Raw genomic sequence first — 21,311 nt, forward strand, 5'->3', positions numbered from 1 at the left:
TACTTCCTAGCTGTATGACTTTGAACAAGTTCTTTAAATTCTCTAAGACTAACTTCCCTCATTTGTAAAAGAGAAGTTGTAATACCATCAGGATAAGGATGACTCAGTTTTGACTAATGCCCCAAAATGCTGAGAAAAAAAAAAAAAAGATGGCAAGAATCCCCCTCATTCCAAAAGTGAGGTGCTAGAACACATACGCAGGGCTTACAAGAAGGCATCCTAGAACCAGTGTTATGATCCCTATCCTCTACCTACCGCTACCTCCCTTGCAGTACACAGAGCCAGAAGCTGTCAAGGCCAGAAGTTGATATTAGATTTCTTTGGATAGACTTGTCCCTCAGTAAGAGTTGTACTCTTCCCTTGGGAGAGAGCTAGGGAATGTCTCACTCCCACTACAAGTTTGATCAGAAGGTTCCAAGGAAACTGTAACTCCTAAATTGGGAAGAAGGCAAGACTGTGTGCTCTCACCACGGCTTTACAACATCTATTGGAGTTCCTAGCTAGTGCAATAAGGCAAGAAAAAAAATAAAAGTCATAGATTGTAAAAGAGGAAATAAAACTGTCTTTATTCAAAGATGACATAATTATATACATAGATGATCTCAAAGAATCTGCAAAATAAGCTACAAGAGCTAATAATGAGTTTAGTAAGATTACAAGGTAAAGATTAAAACCCAAAGATCAATTGTATTCCTATACACTAGCAATTAACAGTTGGAAATTTATGGATTTTAAATACTATTTCTGATAGCATCCCAAACCACAAAATCTTTAATTATAAATCCAATAAAATTTGTACAAGATCTATATGCTGAAAACTACTAAACACTCATGAAATAAAAAAGAAGACCTAATAAATGGATGGCTCATGGATTAGAACACTCAGTATTAAGATGGCAGTTCTTCCCCAATTAATCTATTGATTCAATGCAATCCCAATCAAAATCCAGGAAATTCTTTTTGTAGATATTGACAAGTTGGGGGACACCTAGCAGGTTTGATTGGTCTACCAACCAGGTGACTCTTGATCTTAGGGTTGTGAGTCCAAGCCCCACATGGGGTGTAGATATTACTTAAAAATATAATCTTTACTTAAAAAAAAAAAGTAAGGTAGAAGGAATACTGTTAGGTACCCACCTAAGGAGGTACATGAGCAGTTAGCCTAAAAAGACATTCTAGCTGGGCCAAAGGATTCAGTTGTAGGGGAACCTGGAGAACCCCATGGAAGCCCATGGAAGAATTGCCAGCCCTAGGCATCCGCCCCAGTGGCACCACTGTCATATAGAACTTTCTTGCCCTTGATCTTTCAGCCTCTCATCCCTGTAACCCTGGGAGGCCAAAGGGAATTTAGTGAGGTAAGTGGAGGTGATGGGAGGAACCCTCAAGGGAAAATCATCAGGTAAACCTGCAATGGATTTCTGGAACCTCTGGACCAGGAAATCAGTTTCTGGAACTCAGTAAGAGATGAAATATAATGAAAGTCATTATTTTTTCTTTTAGATAAACATGAATTATTCACCAAAGACCTAAATTCTGTTTTATTACAGCTTCACATTTATCAAGGAGATAGAACATTTTTTTTTTGTCTCCATCTCTGGGAGGGAAGTATGACCTCACCTTGCTCAGTGGGACAAACACTGAGTGTCGTGGTCACTTTTAATTGTGGAAGAAGGTGAACTGCCCATGGGCCAGGGTGCTAAACATTGTGGTTATTTACATACTGCTCGTGTCTGTCCTGAATGATAATGCTCTTATTCCTATGCTGCCTGAAAGTGGCGAATTGTCCTCGCCCACAGAGAGAAAAATATATGATTTTTTGTGATGATCTTAATGTCAAATTTGCTGATTCGGAAGTCTGCCCTTAAGATGGAAGGTAGGAGGGTAAAGTTCTTTCTGAACCTGGCTGGAGAGGAGGATAAAGAGGAAAGGTCAAGGAGTTAAACCCAAGGATAGATTTGAGCCCATGGCTTGACTGAACTCTTGTAAGTAACTCCATTTTCTCCAAGGGCTGCATTAGCCACTCATGACAAGGGTCTTCTAGAGGCTCAGTCACTTTCGGAGGTGACTGAAGTACATTTGTGGAAGGGAAGAAGGTGATTCTAACCCTCAGGGGGAGAGAGCCCTCAAGTGTCTGAGCTCACTTTATCGGGACACTACAACAGTGTTTATCAACCCCAAGAGTGATGTCAGATTTAATTTTGCTGTCAAGGGCTTCATAAACCTATGATGAAATGTATCCCAGAACCTAAATTACTCTTGTTGTTGTGATTGTCATCCCTGAGATCTGGTCTTTTGTGATAATCTTTCATGACATTGGGTACACCCACACCTCATTCCCCATCTCCCCTGTGAAGGATGACTGCGTTGGTCTGTGAAAGCATCAAGGTAATCCATGGCTTTCTCTCTTAGTGTTAATTTATCTTCTCTGAGATTTGCTTCAGACCTAGGATGGGATAAGGAAAAACATTTTTAAAAACCTCACTTACAGGTGTGCTGAGTATGTTTAAGTACGTCCTAAACACCCACATTAATCTTAGTCCTCATCACTTAGCTGGTACAATAATTATTGAATTATTTTTATGTGTCCTTGTATTAGCTAGGATTCCTTTTTGCAAATATTAGCAATACAACTTGAGGCTCATGTAACTGAAAAGACCAGACATTGGGACAGGCTTCAGGCATGACTGGATCCAGGGGTTTAAATCAAGGCTTCAGGACTCGATCTCTGAATTCTCTCTCTTTAGGCTCATGTGTAAACCAACTACTGCATCCAGGAGGCTGGAATAAAATAAATGGTCATATCTTCAGTCCTTGAACCCAGGAACAGATAGTTAGCTCCAACTGACGCACAGGACCAAATGTGAGAAGGGGAGAGACTCCTCAAAGGAAAATGGAGTGTTGTGACCTGGAGGAAAGGGACTGGAAGTTGAGCATAAAAACTTAACATCTGTTAAGAGCAAATCTTGGCTCTCTCTTTTCTGAGCTCCGCCAGCTTGGGCAAGTTATTAAACATTGCTGTGCCACTTCCTCATTTTTAAAATTGGGGAAATAGCAGTCGATACTCAAGGATGTCAAAGGATTAAATCAAGTCCTCTGTGTGAAGTGCTTAATACAAATAGTAAACAGTTAAATGTCAGTTGTTATAATCATATCAATTATTCCTATTTTTGTTAAAACTCCCTAACAATAAATTAATATCTATATTTCTGGCATCTGGTATAATGCCTAGCACATAGTAAATATGTAACAAACAGCTGTGGAGTAAATGAATGGATGAATAAGGACACATGAAACCCTGAAATCATCACATTATCTCTGATTATAAAGAAAGTATACACATACACACACACAAATATATATGCATATATATATGTATGTATGTATATATGTATATTTTAAAGTATACATAGTTTAATTTTATTTTAGATTTGTTTAGGTTAATTTTATTATTTTGAAATGTGTCATCCACATAAGTGAGTCAAAAAAAACCATGCAAGTACATGCTAAAGAAAAATAATGAGTTGAGACCCAACTGACCAGCAGCTAGGTCAAGAATGAAAATCGGTGCCCTTTCCCAATTGCAGTCTCCCTTATCCAGCAGATGTATCCATTATCCTAATGCTTTCTAGATAATTAGTCTCTTGTTTTACTTTATGGTGTTACCAGTAACATATCCATCCCCAGATCATATAGTCTTATCTTTTTTTTTTCTAACTGTATAGACTTCAGAATCTACTGTATGCAGCCATTTTTGTTTGGCATCTTTTGCTTCAACATTGTGCTTTGAGATTCTTCGTTGTCGATGAGTGGAGTTGTAGTCCATTCCTTCTCAATGCTATATGGTATTTCATTTTAATTATATATATTTAGTGTTATTGGACATTTGACTGTTACTAATATTGCTGCTTTGGTTATTCCTTACATTTCTTCTGACATATTTTTGGGAAAGCTTCTCTAGGATTTATACCTAAAAGCCAAATTGTTGGGTTGTTTAGGCATGTATATATTTGACTTTACTTGAAAATGAACTTTTCCATAAGTGCTTTGAAAAATTCGCACTCCTACCTGCCATCGATGAATAGTGGACAATCCCACTGCTAAATGCTTTCTGCAGTTGTAATTATCAGACTAAATTTTGCCAATCATGTAGGTATGTAATGAGATCTTCATATGGTTTTAATCAGAGGTTGAGCCAGTTTTTGTATGTTTATTCATCATTCATGTTTCTCCTGTAAAGTATGTAAAGTTCAAGTTTTTTGCTTGGGGAAGATTATTTGTTTTTTTAAAAATTCATAACAGTTATTTCTATATCTGGGATATTTCTTCTTTAAGAGTTATATATGTTAAAAGCAGAAAATCCAATGTAAGCAGAAGGAAGGAAATAATGATAAGACCAGAAATTGCTAATATACAACATAAAAAACAGTGGAGAAAAATCAATGAAACCAAAAGCTGGTTCTTTGAAAAAAATCAATAAAATTGGTAAACTAGGCAGACTAAGGATGGAAAAAAAAGAGAGAGAAAGAAGACATAAATTATTAACATCAGGAATAAAAGAGTATCAGGAGTTAAAGATGTCATTTTGCAGACATTAAAGAATATTAAAGGAATATTATGCCAACTTTATGCCAATAAATTCAAGCAATTTAAATGAAATGCACAAATTTTCTTAAAGAACATGAGTAGCCAAAGCACAATCAGGAAGAAATAGATAATCTGAATAGCTGTAAATCTATTAAAGAAATGTCTATTTAGGGGCATGTGGCTGGGACATTTGGAAGAGCAGACGACTCTTGGTCTTGGGGTTGTGATTTCTGGTCCCATGTTGGGTGTAGAGATTACTTAAAAATAAAATCCTAAAAAAGAAAGAAAGAAATGTGTACTTAAAGTCTTCCCATAAAGTAAACACTCGTCCTAAATATCTTCACGGATGAATTTGAACAAACACTTAGGAAGAAATAATACTGATTATACCCAATCTCTTTCAGAACATAGAAGATGAGGGAATCCTTCCCGACTCATTTTATGAGGCCAGCATTACAAAGATAGCAAAACCAGACAAAAACACTATAAGAAGGGAAAACTACAGGCCAGTATTCCTCAGGAACATAGAAATATAAATCCTTGACAAATACTTAGCAAATTGAATCCAGCAACATGTAAAAGGATAATACATTCTGAGATCAAGTGAGGTTCATCCTGAGAATGTAAGATTAATATGACCTTCAAAAATCAATGTAATTCATATTAATGCAGTAAAAAAGAAAAGCCATATGCTCATCTAAATAGAAAAAATATCTCACGAAACCCCACATCCATTCATGATATAAACTCTCAGCAAACTTGGAATAAAAAAGAGCCCTTAACCTGGTCAAAGATGTCTTCAGAAAATCTACAGTTAACATTATTCCTAGTGGTGAGATGTTGAATGCCTTCCTCCTAAGACTGAACAAGACAAATGTGTCTACCCTTCCCACTGTATTCTAAGTTTTAATGGAGGAAAGAGAATAAAGCAAGAGGAGGGGAAAAAGGTGTACAGATTGGAAAAGAAGAAATAAAACTGTCTTTATTCACTGGTAATGGATTATCTATATAGAAAATCTTAAGGAATCTACAAAAAAGCTACCAGAACTAATATAAGTTCCATAAGGTCACGGAATTCAAGTTGAATACACAAAATTCAATTGTGTACCCATACTATTAGCAACAAAAAATTGAAAATTGAAACTTAAAGATCCTTATGTGTTTTTGATTGGGATTAAATTGATTCTCTAGATCACCTTGAAGAGAATTGATATCTTTACTAACTTGTGTCGTTCAATCCATGGACATGATATAACTGACTGAGCCACCCAGGCCTCCTTAATTTATATTTTAAAAAAATATTTTTATTTATTTATTTCAGAGAGAGAGAGAGAACAAGCTGGGCAGACAGGCAGAGGGAGAAGGAGAAGCAGGCTCCCCACTGAGCAGGGAGCGTAATGTGGGGCTCCATCCCTGGACTCTGGGATCAGGACCCGAGCTGAAGGCAGACACTTAACTGACTGAGCCACTTGGGCACCCCAGTAAATAATTTATTTATAATTTTATTAAAAAATTTATTTATAATTTTATTAAAAAAAAAAGAATGGGGGGCACCTGGGTGGCTCAGTGGGTTAAACCTCTGCCTTCGGCTCAGGTCATGGTCTCAGGGTTCTGGGATCGAGCCCCGCATCGGGTTCTTTGCTCAGCGGGGAGCCTGCTTCCCCTTCTGTCTCTGCCTGCCACTCTGCCTACTTGTGATCTCTCTCTCTGTCAAATAAATAAAATCTTTAAAAAAAAAAAAAAAAAAGAATGGATGGGGGCGCCTGGGTGGCTTAGTCATTAAGCGCCTGCCTTTGGCTCAGGTCATGATTCCAGGGAGCTGGGATTGAGCACCACGTTGGGCTCCCAGCTCAGTGGGAAGCCGACTTCTCCCTTTCCCACTCCCCCTGCTTGTGCTCCATCTCTCGCTGTCTCTCTCTCTCTGTCATATGAATAAATAACATCTTAAAAAAAAAAATGGATGTTGAATTTTTTCAACTGCTAATATAGCTAATGATCGCATGATTTTTCTTTTATTATATTGCTTTGCTTGTAATGCATTGTCCTTTTCATATATTGCTGTTTCACACTGCTAATATTTTTAAAATATTTTATTTACTTATTTGACAGAGAGAGAGAGAGTTCACAAGTAGACAGAGACAGGCAGAGAGAGAGGAGGAAGCAGGCTCCTCACTGAGCAGAGAGCCCGATGTGGGGCTTGGTCCCAGGACCCTGAGATCATGACCTAAGCCGAAGGCAGAGGCTTAACCCACTGAGCCACCCAGGTGCCCCTCACATTGCTAATATTTTGCCTTTTATTTTTGAACCTACATTCATGAGAGAGATTTGCCTGAATTTTTCCTTTTTTATACTTTCAGGCTTGGATATCAAGTTAATGTTAGATTCATAAAATTAATTGAGGGAATGGGAGCTCCTTTTAAAATTCTCTGAAATAGCTCATACAAAATTATAAGTATTTATTCTTTGAATGTCTGTAACTGCCCACATCACCAGATCTGTAGTCTACTATGTAGGCAGGTTTAAATTTACAAACTCAAATCTTCTTTGAGGTTACAGAGTTGTTCAGGGTTTCTATTTCTTGAATCAGATTTTCCTAAGAATGTGCCTATCTCATAAAACATCTCAAATTTAGTGACATAAAAACTTTCAACAATGTCCTCTTACTTTGTTTCCATGACTGTAGTCTCTGTATTTATATCACTGTTTCATTCCTGGTATGGTTTATGCGTTTTCTCTTTATTTCCAGTCTTACCAGAGGTTTGTCACTTTTATTAGTCTTTTCAGAGGATCGATGTTTGACTTTGTTAATTTTCTCTATTGTGTTTATTTTCTGTTTCATTAATTCCTACTCTTAGCTTTGTCATTTCCTTTCCTACCTTTCTTAAGTTTATTTTGCTAATCTGTTTCTAACTTCATAAAATGGAGGCCAAGTTGGATGGTGATTTTCTTTTCTTTTCTTTTTAAGATTTTTTAAATTTATTTGACAGACAGAGATCACAAGCAGGCAGAGAGGCAGGCAGAGAGAGAGAGAGGAGGAAGCAGGCTTACATTTCCCTCAAAATTATTTAGCTCTATTAAGATCTTGCTGTGTCTTTTCACTACAGCTTAATTCTTAATATTTTCTGATTTCTACTATGTTTTCTTCTCTGATCCCTTGGTTATCTGAACATGTGTTTCTGAGTTTCTACGCATAGAAGGGGTATTCTAGTAACTTTTTGTTGTTGTCAGAGAATGCAGTCTGTATGATTTTAGTTCTTAAGAAAGGTATTGAGATTTATTTATGACCCAGTATAGAGTCCATTTTTGCAAACGTTCTGTGTATACTTGAAAAGATGGTATTTTTGTAGTTTTGGGAAATGGTGTTCTAAATTCATCTGTGATGCAGTGAAAAGGTGCCACTCCGTTCTGATAAAGATGTCTATGGAGGTCACGATCGTGTACAATTCATCTCTCTTGTTAAGGGGAGCATAGTTGACCAGAGCCCTCCTTGCCATGCGCCTCTGGATCTACCAACACATCTTTGCAGAGACACTCTTTCCCTGGGCTGTTCCCAGCAAGGAGCTGAACAGATCAAGGGCTTTATAGCACAAGTTCATTCCCTAATGGGCAACTTTGGCTGAGAGTTACCCCATCAGTCTGGCCAGCACATTTGTAGAAGCATACTGGAATCTGAAACTTTTCCTGCTTGTTTTTCCTTCTTTCTCCCTCTCCTTTCAGACCTGTCTACCACGGCTTCCTTCCCTCCTTCACAGGCAGTCTCCTCAGTAAATGTCTGGAACATCTAATCCCATCTTAGGATCTATTTCCCTGAACTGACCTAATGTTCATCAGGTTGTTCAGATCTCCTATATCCTTATTGATGATTTTTTACTGTTTGTTCCACCAGTTAATGGAAAAGGTGAGTAAGGTGTCCCATTATGATTGCTGCTTTCTTTCTCTTGGTAATTGTCATTTTTGGCTTGATATATTTGGAAATTTATTGAGTATATAAATTTAATATCCTGTTTAGCTGAATTGCTTAACTTTCCTTGTCTGAAGCATGCTTTTTGCCTTAAGTTTATTTTGCTTAATATTAAGATAGCTAAACCTTGGGGTGCCTGGGTGGCTCAGTGGCTTAAGCCTCTGCCTTCAGCTCAGGTCATAATCTCAGGGTCCTGGGATTGAGCCCCCCATCGGGCTCTCTGCTCAGCAGGAGCCTGCTTCCCCCGCTCTCTCTCTGCTTGCTGCTCTGCTTACTTGTGATTTCTGTCAAATAAATAAAATAAGATCTTAAAAAAAAAAAAGATAGCTAAACCTTTTCTTAGTAATCTCTTTCATTTTTTTGCTTTCAAACTCTGTATGCTCTCGCTTAAGATACATTTCTTAGGAAAAAAATGCGTTTCTTAGGAGCAGCATATGGTTATTTTTTTAAAAAATATATCCAGTCTGACAAGCTCTGTATTTTAGGGGAAGCATTTAATTCATTTACATTTGTTATAATTATTAATATTTTCAGGTTTATGGCTATCATGTTTTTAATTTATTTCTGTTTTTCCCACAAGCTCCACTTATCTTTCTATCTTCTCTTGCCCTCGTCTAGATTGATTTGTTGTCTTTTCCATTTTCTTTCCTTCCACTGGCTTAAGAACTGTTTCTGCTCTGTAAGTGGTTTCTCCAGAAACAGCAGTAAATAACTTACCAACATCAAAATTACTCAATAATTTTACTCTTCTGAAAAATATGAAAACCTCACCACCTCCATTTACACTTTCCTGATGTCTGTTCTGTTATTGCTGTGCTCCTCAGTTCCCTCAGTTTTCCTTTCGCAATTCCATGCCTATTACATCGTTGCTTTCTATAGTCAACATTCTACCTGCTTTTCACCGTGTATGTGCCTTATTCCCTCTTGCTTCTCACACCTTACGTCAGGACTTATTTTTCTTTTGCCAGGAGTGAAGGTTTGGTACCCAAGTCTCTCAGTTTTTCTTTGTCTGGAAGTGATTTTTTCCCCTTTCATTACAGATATGGAATTGACAGCGACCATCATTTTCTCTCCACACACGGAAGATATCCTACCCTGTCTTTTGATTTCTGTTGATACCAGTGAGTAGTAAATTGTTTCTCACTCCTTTAAAAATAATCTATCCTGGGGCGCCTGAGTGGCTCAGTTGGTTGAGTGTCTGACTCCGGGTTTCGGCTCTGGTCATGATCTCATGGGGTGTGAGCTGGAGTCCACTGACGGGGGCTCCGTGCTCCGTGCTCAAGCCCCTCACCCCAATGCTCATATTTTCTCTCTTTCAAATAAATAAATCTTAAAAATAAAATGTGTCTTTTCTCTCTCATTGCTCTTAAGATGTTCTCTTTGTCTTTGGTGTTTTGCAATTTCACAGTGATGGATACTCATATCTCGTGATGGTGAAATAGCAGAACACCAAAGACATCTATCTATCTATCTATCTATCTATCTATCTACTTATCTACCTATGTGTCTACCTACCTACCTGCCTACCTACATAGCTTTTCCTTGGGATTCCTTGGATTTCTTGATTCTTTGGGTTGGTTGTTTCCTGAGTTCTGACAATATTCCGTCCCATCTCTTCGGATGTTGCCTCTGCCCCATCCTCTTTTCCTTTCCTTTTGGAACTGTAGACATTTGTTACAATTCTTGATCTATCCTTCCTGTCTTTATTTCCTCTTTCATTTTGTCTTGGTCTCCCTGTGCTGCAATTTGGAAATGTTTTTCAGACCAGCTTTCCAGTTTACCCATTCTCTTCACATGTGATTTTTCTAATAAATCTGTCCATTGAATTGTTTGTTTGTTTTTTGAGCCCATAAGGGCTCTTTTGGTTCTTTTCCAAACTCACTTGATCATTTTTTATAGCTTCTTTTTTCTTGTATGAGTTTTCATGCATGGACTTTGTTTGTACCCAACTTGTAGACATGGTTATTGTATAGTCTCCATCTTACTGTTCCAGGATCTGAGGTTGTTCAGGCAGGTCGTTCCAGGTACCAGCTGCTTCTTACTCTTAGTTCTCAGTGCCTTGGTCCATGTGTATTTAGTATCTTCCTTTCTTTCTTTTCTCCTTTCCTCCCTCCTTCTCTTTCTCTTTCCTTCCTTCTGTCATTTAACTTTAACCTGATCATTTGCCTTGACATTTTATAGGTGGGACTACTTTGAGGTCTGGGATAAACGTGGCTTCCTCTAAAGAGGACTCCCTTTATCTTCTGCCAGGTGCCAGAGGCATTTCTATATCCTGGGAAGACTCCAGTTACATTCTCCATTTGGGGTGTACAGGCCACCCAGATAGTGTGCATTTTTTGCTATAAACTGTCATGGACAGCCTGTAGTTTAAAAGTTTTGTGGTGAGGCACCTGGGTGGCTCAGTCAGTTAAGCAACTGCCCTTGGCTTAGGTCATGATCCTGGAGTCCAGGGATCGAGCCCTGCCTTGGGCTCTCTGCTCAGCGAGGAGTCTCTTCTCCTGCCCCTCCCCCCTCTTGTGCTCTTTCTCTCTCTCATTCTCTCTCTTTCAAATAAATAAATAAAGTCTTCTTTTTTTTTTAAGTTTTGTCAGCATGGAGGTTCCTCAAAAAGTTGAAAATAGAGCTACCCTATGACCCAGCAATCACACTACTGGGTATTTACCCTAAAGATACAAATGTAGTGATCCGAAGGGGCACGTGCACCCAAATGTTTACAGCAGCAATGTCCACAATAGCCAAACTATGGAACGAGCCCAGGTGTCCATCAACAGATGAATGGATAAAGAAGATGTGGTATATATATAATAGAATACTATGCAGCCATCAAAAGAAATGATATCTTGCCATTTATGAGGATGTGGATAGAACTAGAGGGTATTACACTGAGCAAAATAAGTCAATCAGAGAAAGATAATTATCATATGATCTCCCTGATATGAGGAATTCAAGTGGCAAAGCGGGGGGTTTGGGGAGTAGGGAAGGAAAAAATGAAATAAGATGGGATCGTGAGGGTGACAAACCATAAGAGACTCTCAATCTCACAAAACAAACTGCGGGTTGTCAGGGGGAGGGGAATATGGAGAGGGTGGTTGGGTGATGGACATTGGGGAAAGTATATGTTATGGTGAGTGCTGTGAAGTGTATGAATCTAACGATTCACAGACCTGTACCTCTGGGGCTAATAATACATTATATGTTAATAAAAAAAAAATCCCTTCCCCAAAAAAGTTTTGTGATGATTCCTGGTATGTACACCCAGTAAGTAGATTGATTTACTTATAGTAAAATGGAAATGGAAATTAGTTTCATGGCAAAAGAAAACACTCATGTTTTATTATTCAGTAGTCTTCATGTAAATAGTACAGATAGTATCTATTGAAAATCCATGGCATTTTTGTAGATTAATCATACTGTGTATTTGAAAAGTGCTTTTAACTTTTCAAATTGCTTTCACATGTATCTGTGGTTCTCAAGGGGGGTGGTGCTGCCCTTCAAGGGAGTTTTGAAAATCCGAAGGAGTTGTTTTGGTTGTCATTATGAACTGGACCTTTAGTGGCCTTTAGTGGGGGAGTGGTGGGTGGTGAGCGTTGTCAGACTCCTACAATGCATAGGAGAGCCTGCCCGAAAGATAATTGTTCTGAGTCTCCTATGGCTTTTGAGTATCCCCCAGACCTGGAGACCCTGAATGTCTGGAGAGATTTCAAGATAGGAGGTGTGTTTTTTCTCATATTTTTTAATACCTTATCCCAGGTCATAACATACAGAATTATTTTACTATTATACTTTTTAATAGAGCCTAGCTTATTTGGGAGAATATCTTTTATTTTCTCCACTTTGATAATTTTTAATCTGTCTTGGTATGTTTTTCTTGCTTCAATTCAGGTTCGATCTCTCTGTTTCTTATCCTGTACCTACAAATTCAGTTTGTTACCACTTCTCCTGAAATTAACTTCATTGTGATGGACACCTCTGCTACTTGTTTCATAAGTTCTATTTCCAAACTAATATGTTTGTTATGACCCATTGTTGTCATCTTACTCACTCACTGTGCCTCATAATGGCATCATGCCAGGGCATTTATAGATTGAACTAGAAATAGCCACAAATAACTTGCCAAGATACTCAATAACTCAATGTACCAGGAGACCAGCCATAGTGATACATCACCAAATGGGGGGCTGCATTGCAATAAAACTTTATTTACAAACACAGGTGGTAAGGGCCGCCTGGTTGGCTCAGTTGGTTAAGCATTCATGGGACACTTGATCTCAACTCAGGTCTTGGTCTCAGGGCTGTGAGTTCAGGCCCTGCACTGAACTCACCAAACAAAACAAAAAACCAAACAGGTGGGGGGACAAAGATAGCCTGGGGCTATTGTTCCCCCACTCCTGTTCTATATCATGCCCTTCTAAGCACTCCAGACAGACCCACAGAGATAACCAGAAAAATCATTATAATTCTCCCCTTTGTACTTCTATGTATTTCCCAAATTCCCAAAACATGTATTGTTACTTTTATCCATTACTTTTATATGTGTGCATTGATGTATTTTCACAGGTCCCTTTATTTTCTGGAATGAGGCCTATTCCATAACTCATAGACATAGTCCAGAGTAAACAGGCACAAAGACCGTATTATGAAGAGTCTCTTTCCCATGTCTGTTCCAAGCCACCTATGTCTCTTCCCCCCAGGTGAGCAGTGTTACTCTGTTCTTTGTGTTCCCAGAGACATGTTATCACGTGCAGTCAGGTGTCCAAGAGACACCATTTACATTGAGCTTCTGGGATGCCACTGACCTAGAATACAATGGAATTGTGTCCCTTGGAGTTGTGCCATGCAGTGGTGTGACCAAAGTTTATTGTGTATATGTGTGTGTAAATACATGCTTACACATACACATAGATATGTGCATGTGTATTTTTTCTACTCCCCCTTCTCAAAACCAAGGCTAGCATATTCTGTGCATACTGCTCTACCTTGCCTTTTATTTCCATTTAATAGACCTTGATACTTATTCTGTATCAGTTTGCAAATGTCCTCAATTCTTTTGGATGGTGGTGATGCTGACAAGGAGGGTGGCGATGGTGGTCCCTTACTGAGTTTTGTGTGTGTGCTGGGCATCATTCCCAGTACTCCGCCTCTATGACTCCTACAGCGTTCACAACAAACCCATGACACAGGCATAGGGAGCTTGGGACCCAAAGTCATAGATGATACGTACTTACCTTTGGAGGTTAAAAAAGGATTCTCTCCTGATTCCTTCTAGTCCTGGTGTGGGGCTGTGTTTCACACTTACATTTCTTTTCCATTTGGAGTTCTTCCTGGTATAAGTATGAGATCAGGAGCCAACTCCATTTCCCCTGATGGCCCCAGCTCTTCCCAGCACAGTTTCCCTGCTGTTTCCAGATGCTACCTTTCCCACACATGAAAGTCTTGAATGGTATGAGCCTATTTCTGGACTTTCTATCTGTTCCATTGTCTGTGTAGTCAAGTGCTGGCCCCACACTGTTTTAATTCTTGAGGTTTTATAATTTGTGTTACTATCTTGTAGGGTTTTATCTCCCTATTACTTTCCTTTCTCAGAGCTATCCTGGATATTCTTGACTTACTTATTTTTCCACATTAATTTTTTTACTGTGGTAAAATAGACATGACATAAAGTGTTCCATTTAACCATTTTTTAAAAAGATTTTATTTATTTATTTGCAAGACAGAGAGAGATATCACAAGTAGGCAGAGAGGCAGGCAGAGAGAGAGGGGAAGCAGGCTCCCCGCTGAGCAGAGGGCCCAATGCCGGGCTCGATCCCAGGACTCTGAGATCATGACCCAAGCCAAAGGCAGAGGCTTAACCCACTGAGCCACCCAGGGGCCCCTCATTTAACCATTTTAAGTGTACAACTTAGTGATGTTAAGTATACTCACATTATTGTGCTGTCATCATCACTATTTCCAGAACTTACTTTTAATCCATTTCTAGAACTTTTTAGTCATCCCACACTGAAACTCTGTACCCATTTAACAATGACTCCTGTTCCCCCCTCCCCTTAGACCCTGGAAGCCCCCATTCTACTTTGTGTCCCATGAATCTGACTATTCTAAGTACCTCTCATCAGTGGACTCATACCGTATTTCTCCTTTTGTGTCTGCCTTATTCCACTTTGCAAGATGTCCTCCAGGTTTCCCGACACTCTAGCCTGTATCACTTCTTCATGGCTTTTGATAGACGCATAATATTCCATTGTACGTATGTGCCCCGTTTTGTGTATGCACATATCTGTTGCTGGACACGGGGTCGTTTCCACCCTTGGGCTGTTGTGAATAGTGCTGCTAAGAGCTTGGGTGTGCTCTGCATTGATTTCAGAATCAGTTTGTTCAGCCGCACTGTTCTTTTGCTTTTATGATTACTTGCTACCCCAAATCCTCCCATACCTACACCTTCCAACGGTTACTTATACTTCATTCAATCACAACATGCCCCAAATGTGTTTCTGGATTCCTCTTCCATCACTGCAGGGTGGACGGCTTGTGCTTCTGCCTGGCATGCCCCCTTTCTTCTTCCTCTCCAGAAAGCTGTGAGACTGCTTTTCACTCTTCTCTGCTCTCTGGTTCTGGCTTCTTGGAACAGTTCTGAGAGACTTTTTTTAAAAATATTTTTTTATTTTTTAAAAGATTTTATTTATTTATTTGACAGACAGAGATCACAAGTAGGCAGAGAGAGAGGAGGAAGCAGGCTCCACACCTAGCAGAGAGCCCGATGTGGGGCTAGATCCCAGGACCCTGATATCATGACCTGAGCTGAAGACAGAGGCTTTAACCCATTGAGCCACCCAGGTGCCCCGGTTCTGAGGGACTTTGCTGGAACTTTTGGTAATAAATTGCTCTTCTTGCACTTCTTGCAGACCCTACCCTCCTCCAGCCTAATAATGGAGCTCCTGGGCATTCTCGCCCTGGCCTCCCTGCCTCTGGAAAGCTCTCCTGGCTAGCCACATCAGTGCTGGCCCCTCCTGAAAGCCTTTTTGCTTCTCCCTTGTCTGTAACTGCGGGGCTGCTGGTCTCCTTCCCTTGCCACTCACCCCCTCACTCTTGTTGAAGAGCCACTCTGCTTGGGCACTGTCCCTGCCTCTCACCCCCTCCATCACCCACTGCAGGTGGCACAGTGCTTTTGCATAGTAGCTGCTGATTTGAATTGTGTTAAATCAAGATCATCTTCCTCTGCACGCTTGGGTTCAAGTAAAGCACCCAAAGCCCTCCCACTGCAGGCACAGGACCTCAGGGAATTGCTCCTGACATCATTCTGTTGGGGATCTGTGATGTCTGGGCATAGCCTACTTTCCCTTAAGGTCCAGCTCTCCAGGTCTTGATTCTGGGGTTCTGGGGTCCTGGGTCCCTGTGCCTGAGTTACCACCTTCCCAGGCCAGCTCTGTGATGAATTCTGAAAAGCAGGAGGCAGATGGGCTACAACTATGATCCAGTTCATGCCTGGGTCATTGTGTGGTGGGCTCTCTGCCCTTCAGGCCACAGCTATCATCCTGAAAAGTTCTCTGCAACCTGATTTTTTGTGAACGTGTGTATGTCTGTGTGTTTCATTACATTTCATGTGCATCTTAATTTCTTCTTTCTCTTTATTTCTGAACATTTAAATTTCACTTGTTCAACAACTGTTTACTGGGTATTTCTTTTGTGCTGGGCACGTGCAGTGAACAAGACAGACAAGATTTCTACCCTCATGGATTGTACATCCTCGTGGATTGGGGGAAGGGGCCAGCAATTAACAAGGAATCAGAAATTAGTGCAATAATTTTAGAGAGTGAGAAGGGCAAAGAAGAGAAACAAGGATAATGTGCTAGAAAAGGATTTGGGGATGCTGGAGAACATTTTGGATTTGGGTGTTTCTTCTTCTTCCCTTTTGAGATCCAGCTTCCATGCTGTTAGGAAGCCCATGCTGCCACATGGAAAGACAGAAATAGAGGCTAATTGAGGCCCTCAGCTGGGCTCCCAGCAGGACATAAATACGGCAATGAACTAGAAAGCAATGGATGGGGAGGTGACTTTAGAGAGGCTGAGCAGAAAAGGCATTTGTGAGGAGGTGGTATTTGAACTAAGATTTGGAAAGTAATAGGGACGTGTCCATTCAGTGAGTGGAGAAAGAACATTCCAAGCAGGATGAATAGCATGTGTGAGGGCCTCAGGAGTGAAAGTCATTCATTTTGTTTGAGAACTGGTAGGGGGTGATGGCATGACATAGATTGGAAAACCAGGCCAGAATCAGATCACATAGGACCTTTTAGGCTACACCAAAGGGCTTGGTTGCAGTGGGAAGCCACTGGAAGGATCGGATTTGTATCCTATAGGGACCTCTCTGGCTATTCCAAAGGAAGTTCCAGAGGGTAAGTTAGAGGTAGAACTCATCTATAAGGTGATTCCCTTTGCAAATATTTAACCTATGAAAGAAGCCAACATAGAAAAAGATACATTGGATGGGATACAGATGGGGAAACTCAAGTCTAGAGAAGTCAAATGATGGGCGCGATTGAAGAGAACAGATCCAGGAGTTCACGTGGGACTCATGATGTGGATCAAGGAGACTGGGGGATACACAGCAAAGGGCACCATTTACTTTAATTCCCCCAATTTTGCTTCAGTTACCAGTTTGGTAAGAAGAGAATTTCAACCATCTGCAAATAATCCAAAGGCCTTACTAACCTGCCCTCCCACCCACCACCACCCCACCCCCCAAAGAGAAAAAAGAAGCCAACCCCAGAGCTTGTATGCCTGTATTCTCCACAATCATTTCTCTGTATTACAGCTCTTGTCATCTTGCATTATACATGAATAACTAATCAACCAAACACAAACCCACTGATGAAAAAACACATGTTGGATCTAGAATGTGAGCAGGGTAAAGAGTAATATTAATCTCACTGGTAAATAACAAAATGGGAGCCAACATGAGGGATGTTAAGACAAGAATTGTGTTTCCAAACACTTCTATGAAAGGAAACTTCGAAGGGACATGGGGGAAGTGGAAGACTAGGATCAGGTTCACCATATTGGAATGTACTGCCGCCATCTTTTCTTCTTCTGGCTTTCATAAGCATAAGGAATATCATGGGCCAAACAACTGGCCATTTAAGCCATTGTCTACCTTACCCAGCTGGACAATTTATGTAATAATCTTCTACTCTTCTGTAATGATTGTGTAGGTGTTAGTTTTAACTCACTAGTCATTACTGAAGTGGGTTCCAACAAAGTCTTATGCTTTTCCAACTTCCGCAGTGCATAGCACCATGAGAAGTGTGCAGTAGGTGTCCAATAAATGCATCCTTCCACAAATATTCTAAATGAAGTCCATCTCTGCCTCTAGCATTTTTTCAATAAGGTGTTTCTTGACCAGTAAGGATGAACTCCTAACCTCCACATCCAGAGAGTGGTCTGGAAATATTTCAGCTTTTCTCCTCTTCCTCCTGGATTTTTTGGTGGCACCTGACAGTGTGGAGACCTTTCAGCAGTCTTCTGTGACTCTGAAATTTCCTGGTTCTAATCTTTCCTCACTCGTGGACTCTGCTCTCTGACCTCCAACAATTCTTTTCCTTTGCACTTGCAAGTACATATGCCCTAAGACTCTCTTTTTGTCTCTTGTCATTCTTTCCTGATAAGAAATTAATTACATCTCATTTCAAATCAATGCATGTGTCTATTATCATCTGTCATGTTATATGCAAGACGCCTGCTTACGGACCTGTGGCTCTAACATAGACTAAACTCCAGGTGCCCTCATGCCCCGCCCCAAGCCGGGAGCAAGGAGATGCTTAGTATACAAGCCCAACTGAGCAGACCTGCCTGGTCAGGGGAAGAGTAGTACCCCCACTCTACAGAAAGGGCACCCCATCAGGCTCAGGGAGGCTAAGTGAATACTGAAAGCACGATTCTGGGTCCTAGCTGCTGAGATTCTGTCTTCAATGCAATACGCATTCCGATTTTGCCAATTGTAAAAGGACTGTCAAGCTAATCTTGATGCTGTCTAAATACTGGCATCCAGTCCTTTTCATGCTCTTCTGAACAGGCTTGAATTTGCCAGTGCCGCTCTTAAAATATAGCCCGCAGGACTGAGCATAAAACTGCATGTGGCCTGACCTGCCAGCACGCGCTGGGATTACGGCCTCCCTCCTTCCACACTCCGCCGTTCTATTAATAGAGCCTAAGATTGCATTAGGGTTCTCAACAGCCTCCTTGCGCTGTGGGTTCACATCAAGCTGGTGATCAGCTAACCCCCCGGGTCTTCCTCACGAATGCCTTCTGTCAAGCCAGACCTCCCCATCAGCCACTTGGGCAATTGATTTTTTGAATGTTCATGATTATCTGTGATCCAGACTAGAAGATACAAAGCCGGGGCTCGCCCTCCTTTCTTGTGTAGCATCTGCCGAGTGGGTGATGGGGTCTTGGGGCCTGCTCGGAACCCAGAGGCGTGGCCATCCACTGCTGGGGGCCCTCCAGCATCATCGGATCCACAGAAGCAAGAGGATGGTGGCAAAATTAATTTTCTGGTTCGCTTCAAATTAGACTTACGTTCATTCCTTCTCCTCCTGGGTGATGATCCTTTCTTCATCTTGTTCTAATTCTGGGTGTTTATATGCAGAGCCTCGTGTTCCTCCCACCCATGGGCACAGCAGCCACACTTTTGTTTCTTATGCCCTCTCTCCAAGCGGTATTATTTTTAGCACGAGTATCTTACTCAGCAATTTGCTGTAAAGTCTGTCCTCTATTGTCCTCACTCCTGATCTTTTCTCTGATTCCTTTCTTCCTTCTGTCTCTGTGTGTCCACACCACGTGCAGCTAAATAGATGTAATTTCCGCCAATTTGAACCCCCTTCGGTGGTTACAGTGCTTTCTCCCTTCCCCACCTTTCCCTTCATTTGTTTGCAGCCACTTGGACGTGGTAACTGTAGAAGCTGCAGTGGTGGGTCTCGGTTTCAACTTGAGGAAACCTCAGGATCTGCGGGGCTTGGGTCTCGCAATTTGAAGGCAGGCCCCAGCCCCACCCCCCAGCTCTGGAATCTGGGGCCTGGAGGCCAGAGGCAGCTTCTCTCTCTCCACCGCCAGCAGAGGGAACTGAAACGCATGGGCGCAACTGGCGTTCCCCGCATCCACCAGAAGAGGGCGTCATACCCACGGTCCTCCAAAGCTGGAAGTGATCACACAATAGATCCTGGAGGGGTCGGCCTCCAGAAGACCCAAAGATGTGATGGGATGACACTGCAGCCATGCTTCCTACTGATGTTTTGGCCACCTCTAATACTGGATGAATGGTAAAAAGCAAAGGATTTTGAAGACGTGGACCCAACATTGGTCCAAACTAATGGGTGATTTTGTGCATTGAGCTAGGAGCTGGTTGCTGGCACCCTGGCAAGCTGATGGGCTCTGGGGCTAGACGGTGAAAGCCTAGGGGAATGTTTGGAGGTCCCAGACATAACTGCGGTGTGTGTGAGGGGGCCTGGGTGGAGGGACCCCTGCACGTTTCCAGCTGTGGCACCGAGGTTTCTGTTTGACAAGGCAGAGCGTGGTGGGGATGAGGCAAGTGCTCTAACGGATGCAGAGGCCTAAGGGAAGGTGACTGCGGCACCGAGTCAACTATTTCCAGGTGGAGTTGAAAGGCACAGCCATTTTCTCCTGCAGGCCCCGGCACCTTTCATCAAGACCAAATTGGTAACTGATTAAAAAAAAGAAAAAAAAGAAGAAGAAATGGAAGATTAAGCCCGAGAGGCCAGAGGAGAAAATGGTTTCCAGGTGGAAGGGACCACGGCTCTATTAACACCAAGGAGCCCGCTGTTTTCCCACCCTCCCGGGCAGCGCTGGGCACCCGCCAGGTATAGAGGCAAAGGGCTCCCTAACTGCCAAGCTGCGGAGACGCTTAATAAAATATTTACCTACACGTATAAGAATAATGATGACTGAATGACAAACGGCTGTGAACCAGCTTTCAGCTGCAGGGGAGAACTGCTGTGGGATATTACCCGTGAAAACGGGAACTTTCTCTTTGATTCCAGAGGCTTCTCTCCTTTGCCTGCCACGCCTACACTCAGGTGAGGAAGCCAAGGTTGGGGAGGGGCTCAGCAGCCTGGCACAGGGTATCCCCTACAGGGAGCTGCCACCCGGAGGGGCTGGACCCTGCCTCGTACCCAACCCCTAGCTACTGTCCATCTCTTACAACTCCTGACGAATAGAGATGTTCGGAGCCCCTGTCCGCCACTGTGCCTAGAAGGGGCCTCGCTGCGGTCACCCCATAAATGATGTGGACATTTATTAGGAGTCTGACTTTTTCTCACTCAGCTAAACTTGTAAGCAGCATCTGCCCCGCTGGATGTGATCATTTTGAGTTGGGAACGAGGAACGTGGAAGGCAGAGGGGACAAAAAGGAGCAAAAGTGTTCAGCCACCACACTAGATTTCTAGCTGTGTCCTATGGGAACATGGAAAGGCAAAAAAGAAAAATTTCGGCTAAATATGTGTTCTCTACCCCTCCTTCCATTAGGGAGCTTTTTTGTTGTTGTCGGTTTTTTTGTTTTTGTTTTTTTTTGTTTGTTTGTTTTTTGTTTTTTTGCATTTCCTTCCCTAATCTGGGAAAGAAAGAACAAAGCAAAGCAAATTTTCTCCATCGTTTAAATAGACTTTTAGGTCTCTAAGTATACCGGACAATGTTGGGAGTAAATTCCACAGAAAGATATTTATATGTTAGATAAGTAAAGAGTGTTTGAAAAATAGTTTCACTT

General features: G+C 41.4%; 1 long non-coding RNA gene across 1 annotated transcript in view; it reads right to left on the reverse strand.

Moving 5' to 3' along the window:
* Positions 1-559: 559 nt before the first annotated feature.
* LOC132003355 (uncharacterized) overlaps positions 560-21,311 on the reverse strand; it is a 32,748-nt gene continuing 11,996 nt past the window's right edge. The window contains exon 3 of the long non-coding RNA XR_009400173.1: positions 560-2,443. This is a non-coding gene — a long non-coding RNA (uncharacterized LOC132003355). The remainder of the gene's footprint in view (positions 2,444-21,311) is intronic.

This window comes from Mustela nigripes, chromosome 16, assembly GCF_022355385.1.
Source record: "Mustela nigripes isolate SB6536 chromosome 16, MUSNIG.SB6536, whole genome shotgun sequence".
Lineage (NCBI taxonomy): Eukaryota > Metazoa > Chordata > Mammalia > Carnivora > Mustelidae > Mustela > Mustela nigripes.